Source organism: Caretta caretta, chromosome 9 (genome assembly GCF_965140235.1).
Source record: "Caretta caretta isolate rCarCar2 chromosome 9, rCarCar1.hap1, whole genome shotgun sequence".
In the NCBI taxonomy this organism is placed as follows: Eukaryota; Metazoa; Chordata; order Testudines; family Cheloniidae; genus Caretta; species Caretta caretta.
The window spans coordinates 35,236,194-35,243,201 of NC_134214.1; the positions used below are offsets into that span (position 1 = coordinate 35,236,194).

The 7,008-nt window shown below is 43.1% G+C and overlaps 1 protein-coding gene across 4 annotated transcripts in view; it reads right to left on the reverse strand.

Moving 5' to 3' along the window:
• Positions 1–6,541, reverse strand: part of RHBDD1 (rhomboid domain containing 1) — a 94,342-nt gene extending 87,801 nt beyond the window's left edge. The window contains exon 1 of one of the 4 annotated variants that reach the window (XM_075132220.1): positions 6,421–6,541. The gene's annotated coding sequence lies outside the window, so the exon portion shown is untranslated. Of the gene's footprint in view, positions 1–6,018; positions 6,264–6,380 lie in introns of those variants that run through there. The other 3 variants (XM_048864366.2, XM_048864365.2, XM_048864367.2) reach the window with 3 other exon arrangements.
• Between the last annotated feature and the right edge of the window lie 467 nt (positions 6,542–7,008).

The following is a 7,008-nucleotide window of genomic DNA, read 5'->3' on the forward strand; positions in this document are numbered from 1 at the left end:
CCCTGATATTCTATGATTCAGAAATTTTGCCTTTTTATCTTTTTAATTGTTTAACCAGTTAACTTTTTAAACGATATTTACATCCCTAACTACAACAGGTCCCAAATCTTACTGGGACCTCTGAACGCTATTATAATGTGAATAAATAATAGTAATGGTAATGTATCCTCAAAAATATGTCATCCAAGAAGCTTTATATTTGGCCCCTATAAGTGAAACACACAAGGAAGATAGCAAACAGTTTCTAGAGAGCTTTTTGGAATGCAATTCATTTAAAACACATAGTGCTTTCAACTGTCTGAAACATTCTTCCTTCAGCCTCTACTGTGTTTATGAAAAAGCTAATGAGACTTGAAACAATGGAGGACTTATTCTCTTTTTCTCCAATGATTTCCAAAACATGCCACCGCCTCCAAAATGTACACATTTTCAGAATAGGCTTGAACTGGATGTTTGTCTTTAACCTAGGCTGCCACGAGTCTGCATTTTTTTCACCTACTCAAGATAAATGTATGAACTAAACATTCCAGGAATTTGTTTTTGTTTGTTTGTTTTGCACTAATTCAGTGAAAAGCATTTAAGGATTTATTTTTAATTTGAATAGAACCCCTTCTGCTTCAGAAAAATTGTTTGGCAGCCATAGGATATTATACTGTGATTAACGGATTACCCTTATTAAATTGCCTGTTAGTAACATTCCTTAAAATATTTTTATAGATAACAACTACGAATTAATTCTGTTCCTGCTATGTTACTGACTTTCCCTAAAGCAGTGGTGTGTCATCTACTCTACATCAAAACCCCAGTTTCTGGAGAAAGGGCTGAGCTACAAATGTCTAACAACAAGGACTGGGACTCTGCTTAAGTGAAATACATTTTTAAGCAGGCAAAAACTCAACTCTTGCCTTGGGTCGACATTCTACAAATAAATAGAGAAATAAGACATTGGTGGAGCATCCTTTCCCCTTACCATTCCCCAGGTTAGGTGTTGTAGCCAAGTGTTGTAGACAGTGCAGCCATATTTCAGGCTTTGAAACTGCTTCAGTAATTATGGGGGTGCGAGAACTTGAACCTTGGAAGAGCTGTCATCAATCTTCTCTCAAAAAGCTAAGGGTACTGCAGTAAGAGCAGCCTAGAGCCAAAGCTGATTTGTAATGAGAATTCCTAGTTAGAACACGTGAAATAACTATTTGTAATAAAATCAATGAACAAACAACCTTTGTAAAGTATTAGAGTTGTATCTACCTTAACAATGAAGCAGAATAGAAGCAGAAATTCTATGAAAGAAAAGGCTGGTGGTCTAATGAGGCAAATACTACTCTGGATGATTTATCCTGATTTATCAGGAAGATCTAATCATCTAGGATGCTAAATCTGCAGTATAAAACCAAGCATGTGTTTCAAAGAGTATGTCTACTCTACAGGAACGACACAATACAACGATGGCTATGGTAGTATAATCCCATAACACAAATGCAGCCTACACAAATGGAAGGGGTTTTCCTGTCGCAGTAGGAACACCATCTTCCTGAATGACAGTAGCTAGGTGAACAGAAATATTCTTCCATCAACCTAGCTGTGCCTACACTGGGGGTTAGGTCAGCATAGCTACATAGGTCAGGGATGTGGATTTTTCACACCTTGACCTAAATGTTAAGTGTAAAGAGGCCAAAGTAATAAGTTAGGCCACTTCCTTTAGCATTACCTTCAATACCTGGAAAATCATCCACTAATGAATTAGAAATGAGAATGCAAGTAGAGAAAACTGAACCAGCATGAAAAGCAGCTCAAAAATTTGAAATAGGGTAAATTCCATGTATATATTCAATGTGTATGCTTAATTTGAATGTAAACAGAAGGCCAAGCCACTAGCTATAAGTTTCACAGCTTACTGGAACCGGCAGTCAATTCCGTGGTTAATAACAAAAGACAAGGCTGTGACATCGTTATAGTTGTAATTAATTTACACAGAGTGACTTCTGGTTAATCAAATGGCTCTTTAAAGGATTTAATGATTTTTCATTTGTAAAGCAATACGAAGCTTTGTTAACTGAAGAAACAAAGTTTTTAATTTGTTATGAAAAGATATTTAAGGAATATGTTTCTAAAAAACACACACTTATAATACAGCCGCTACTATCTTGTTCACAAGAAACAAGACAGGCAGGAATGCCAACACAAAATTAATACAATTAGGTACAAACAACAAAGACTCTTTCCTAATAGCTTTGGCCCAAAATTTAGGTTTAATTTAAAAAAATTGAATAATAATGATAAATAATATATCTTATAAAATGTAGTGGAAATTTTGTAATTATATTTTAGAACATTTTCACAGTAGTTTATTTTAAACTTGCTTCTGCAAAGTATTTGAAACATACAAGTCCAGTTTCATTGTCCTAGAATATTTTAAAATAGCAAACAGAATACACTTTGAAAAAATAAGGCCATGTCTACACTGCAGACTTTACAACAGCACAGCTGCACCGCTGCAGCTGTAAAGTCTCTCCTGTAGCCACTCTATGCTGGCAGGAGAGCTCTCTCCCGCTGACATAATTAAACCACCCCTAAGGAGCGGCGGTATCTGTCAGCGGGAGAGCATCTCCAATTTTAAAAACACAAATTTTTATCCCTTAACTTTGATATCCTATACTTAAATTCACTGCATCCATATCTGACCAATGATTTAAAATCTATTTAGTGGTTATGAAAGTTACCTGCCTTAGCAAGCGATGTCTCATTAATCCACAGAACAGGTACACAACATACACACAGCCAACATAAGCTTTCTCAAAAGACTACATCAACATGATTCAGTCGTAGGCATGGTCCACACTACAGAGTTAGGTCGATGTAAGGCAGCTTACTTTGACCTAACTCTGTAAGCATCTATACTATAATGTAGCTCCTACCGATTTAAGTCACCCGCTACATCGACTTAGTAACTCCACCTCCACAAAAGGCATAGCTCTTCAGTCAATGTAGTTAGGGTGATGCAGTGTCAGCACAGACACTGCATTATTTACATCGTCTGTTGGCTGTCAGCTAGACACACACAAACCCCTCCCTCCCTGCGCTGACTGCTCTGACTCGAGGGCCCCCCCTCCCATCGCTGCCCTACATTGACAGCCCCACATTGAGCTCACAGCTGGAGGCCCCCGCTGCCCCACACTGACAGGCCAAGCTGTCAGCCCTACACTGGGGCTTACACAGAAAAACAAGAAAAGTGAATAGCTTGCATCTCTTTAAAGTAATATCTCCTCTCTGACCACTTTTTGGTCAGACTGCCAGAATCACTTGCTCTCTAGATAACCTTTCTTTAGCTCTCCACGGACACATATGGGGCTGGTCTACGTTAGGACAACCCAGTTACGCCCCTCAGGCATGTGAAAAATTCACAGCTCTGAAAGACATAGTTAAGCCAACCTACGTCATGGAATCCTTCTGTCAACTAGCTACTATCCTTGGGGAGGTGGATTTACTACAATGAGAGAACCCTTTCCATTGCTGTAGTGTCTACACGGCAGCTGTCCCGGTGTATCATTTCTAGTGTAGACAAACCCTTAGACCAGTTCTACACTTAAAGTTTTACCTACATAGCTATAACATAACATGTTACATTCTATTGGAAGAATGAGTAGAGATGAGAGGGAGTATTATTATGCTTGATGCAGTAATCAGGTCCATCAAACAGTTGTTTGATCTATAGACAACTGAAGACGTGCCTGAATCTGTGACTAATCAGGAGCTCTATGTCTCCTTCATTTTTGGTTTTCTCACTGCCCCCTCAAATCAGCTGGGTTCTGGCCATCGATGCCCTGAACATTCCCTGAAGTTTTAGAATCAGTTAGATGCCACGTCTACATACGTGTAGAAAGACAGAAAACTTAATCCTGGGATGAGAATATTAATCCCCTGCCCAGTTTTCCCGAATTTTCTGAAGACAAAGTAGCGCAACAGAGTTTGATAAATAGTTTCAGTATCCACTTCCCAAGAGATGGTCCACTGAGAAAGAGAAAACCTGTAACAATGATTAATGGCCACTTTCCAAAGGTTTAGACAGGAGCATGTCTACAAACATACTGGGTAGAGTTAGAGTGCTACCGTCCCACTAGAGTGGACAGAGTTATATTAGCATAAATGTGCTTATACCAGTATATCTTATTTGCATATAAAAACAGAATAAACTATATCTGTATAAATTCATTTATATCAATATAACCGCATCTATACTGGGGGACTGTATAGTACAGTAGTATACCTTTTGTGTGTTGATAAGCCCTCAGACACCACCTTTTAGGGCAGTATCCAGTTTTGGTCAGACCTCTTACGGCTTGTCTTCACGCAAAAATCGTACCACTTTGCAACTACAGTAACTCCTTGCTTAACGTTGTAGTTATGTTCCTGAAAAATGCGACTTTAAGCAAAACGATGTTAAGCGAATCCAATTTCCCCATAAGAATTAATGTAAATGGGGGGGTTAGGCTCTAGGGAAATTTTTTCCACCAGACAAAAGGCTATATATATATATAAGAAATAAGAAATGCTATATGGCATTTTATCTACTTCTTGTTTCTTTTTTTTCCCCTTCAATGCTATTAGACAGCCTGTTAAAAATATTAATTACATTTTAAAAATGAGACATCTGTCATAACTTGTGATGTAAAAATGTAGTATAAAAAAAACTTCCAGCTAAAATGTTTAAATAATTTGTCAACATTCTTGTACTTCACTGAGGTAGAACCCACTGTGAACACAATTTAGTAGCCACACAAACTGATGAATCCCATCACACAACAAGGACCTAAAACTCAAGGGCCAGTTTCTGTACCAAATTTTGGTAAAATATTTAGTATTTGAAGGCCCACACATAAAAGTCTCCTGCTTTCTTGTTTCATGTCCGCCACTGACTTGCTAAACAGTCTTGTACAATCTCTCTTCCTCAGTTTCCCTATTAGTAAAATGGAGAAATAAAATAAAATAAATAAAAGGAATAAAATACAATCATGAGTGGTGTGAAGAAAGTAAATAACGAAGTGTTATTTACGCCTCATAACACAAGAACTAGGGGTCACCAAATGAAATTAATAGGCAGCAGATTTAAAACAAATAAAAAGTATTTTTCACACAACGCATGACCTGTGGAACTTCTTGCCAGATGATGTGAAGGTCAAGACAATAACAGGAAAGAAGTTCAAACAAGAACTAGGTAAGTTCATGGAGCATAGATCGATCAATGGCTATTAGCCAGGATGAACAGGGATGGTGTCCCAAGCCTCTGTTTGCCAGAAGCTGGGACTGAGCGACAGGGAATGGATCACTTGATGATTACCTGTTCTGTTCATTCCTTCTGGGGCACCTGACATTGGCCACTGTCGGAAGACAGGATACTGGGCAAGCTGGACCTGTGGTCTGACCCATTATGACCGTTCGTACATTCTTATACTTATCACCAATGGGTTTGAAACAGTAAAGCGCTATATAAATGAAGAGTTTTATCTTTGCTATGCAGACTGCCTACACTTCCACCAGATGTGACATGTATAATTCCAGGGCACCAGACTACCTGTAATTCCAAAGCCATCAACATAGACTTAAAACGGCAGTGTAGCACTGATGTACTACACTGCCATAATTAGGCTTGCAGCAGGATAATGATTTCCGAAGAGCTTTTATTAGAAGCCTATTTTCAAGTGCTTATAACTGGAGGAGCGGCAAAGAGTCCTGTGGCACCTTATAGACTAACAGACGTATTGGAGCATAAGCTTTTGTGGGTGAATACCCCCTTAGATGAGGATTGCCCATAGCTGTCTCCCTCCCCCACGCCGAGGAGCTCCTCTGGACTGTGGGGGAAGCCAGCTCGTTAGGTGCATTGGCATGCTGGGTTGGGAGGAGGTGCCAGGCGCGTAGCTAGTGCCAGGCCCTGTGGCAGCTCGCAGAACTGGGACCGAAAGCTTCAGGTGGGGCCCACGAGTGCAGAGGGAGCAGGCTCGGCTGGCTGCGGTCAGCCCCAATTACCTGGGTCACAGCAGAACTTGGTCGCCCCACAGCACCAAGCGCGGAGCCTGGCCTAGCCCCTCCGGCCACAGGTTGCGCCAGGAGAGCAGGGCAGACACCCGCCCTGCTGCCAGTACTGGCTGGTACTGAGGAGGGGGGTATTCTGGGCCAAGAGATGGCCGTAAGCGGCGGCCAGTCCCCCGGCAACGGCCCCGAGTTCCCGCGGGGGAGGGGGCTGCCCTACTGAGATCCAGGAAGCAGCAGGCCTCCTCTCAGGGGGCCAAGGGAAGGGGGGGCTCCGCGCGCAGTGGGAGAGAGTCGGGACTCAACGGGCGAAGGGTCACATCCGGGAACAGCCCCGAGCCCCCTCTCCCCACACTCACGTTCACCGCCGCGCGCAACGCAACAGCGGCCCTGGCTCACCAGACTCAGCACGTGACCCTGAAGCGGCTCAACGACAGGCAGCCGGACTCCCTACGACTCTCCCAATCCCGAACGCGCATGCGCAGCAGTGGGGTCGCGCCGTCTATGGGTGACGTCTGAGCTCCCACTTTCACCCTGCTCGCGTGGAGTCCGGGCCGGTCTGACCGCTCATGAGGAGGGGGTGTTGGAGCGGGACGCGGGGGCGCGATCACTGCGAGCGCGGGAGGGATTGCAAGAGGAGCAGCTCCGCCCTGAGGCGTTGGGAAGGGGCCAGCTGCGCGCCGGGGAGACTCCAGGGGCGCTGCGGGGCGGCAGCTCCTCCTCCTCAGGCTTGTCTGTTGTGAGGGTTTCTCCCTTAGTGCTGCTCAACCTCGGGCCACAGATCCCTGTGAGCAGAGAGCTCCCTTGCACCCCCTTATATCCACCTGATGAGCTGAACCTGCCACCGAGTCACCAGCAGACATCTCCTTGCCGGTTTCCAGAACCTGCCAATAGGCTGGGCCAACAGAAGACCCCATCCAGCCGGTTACTGGCCAGCATGAACAGAAGTAAACCACCTGTTACTGTAGGAAAAAATGCCTCTAGGGT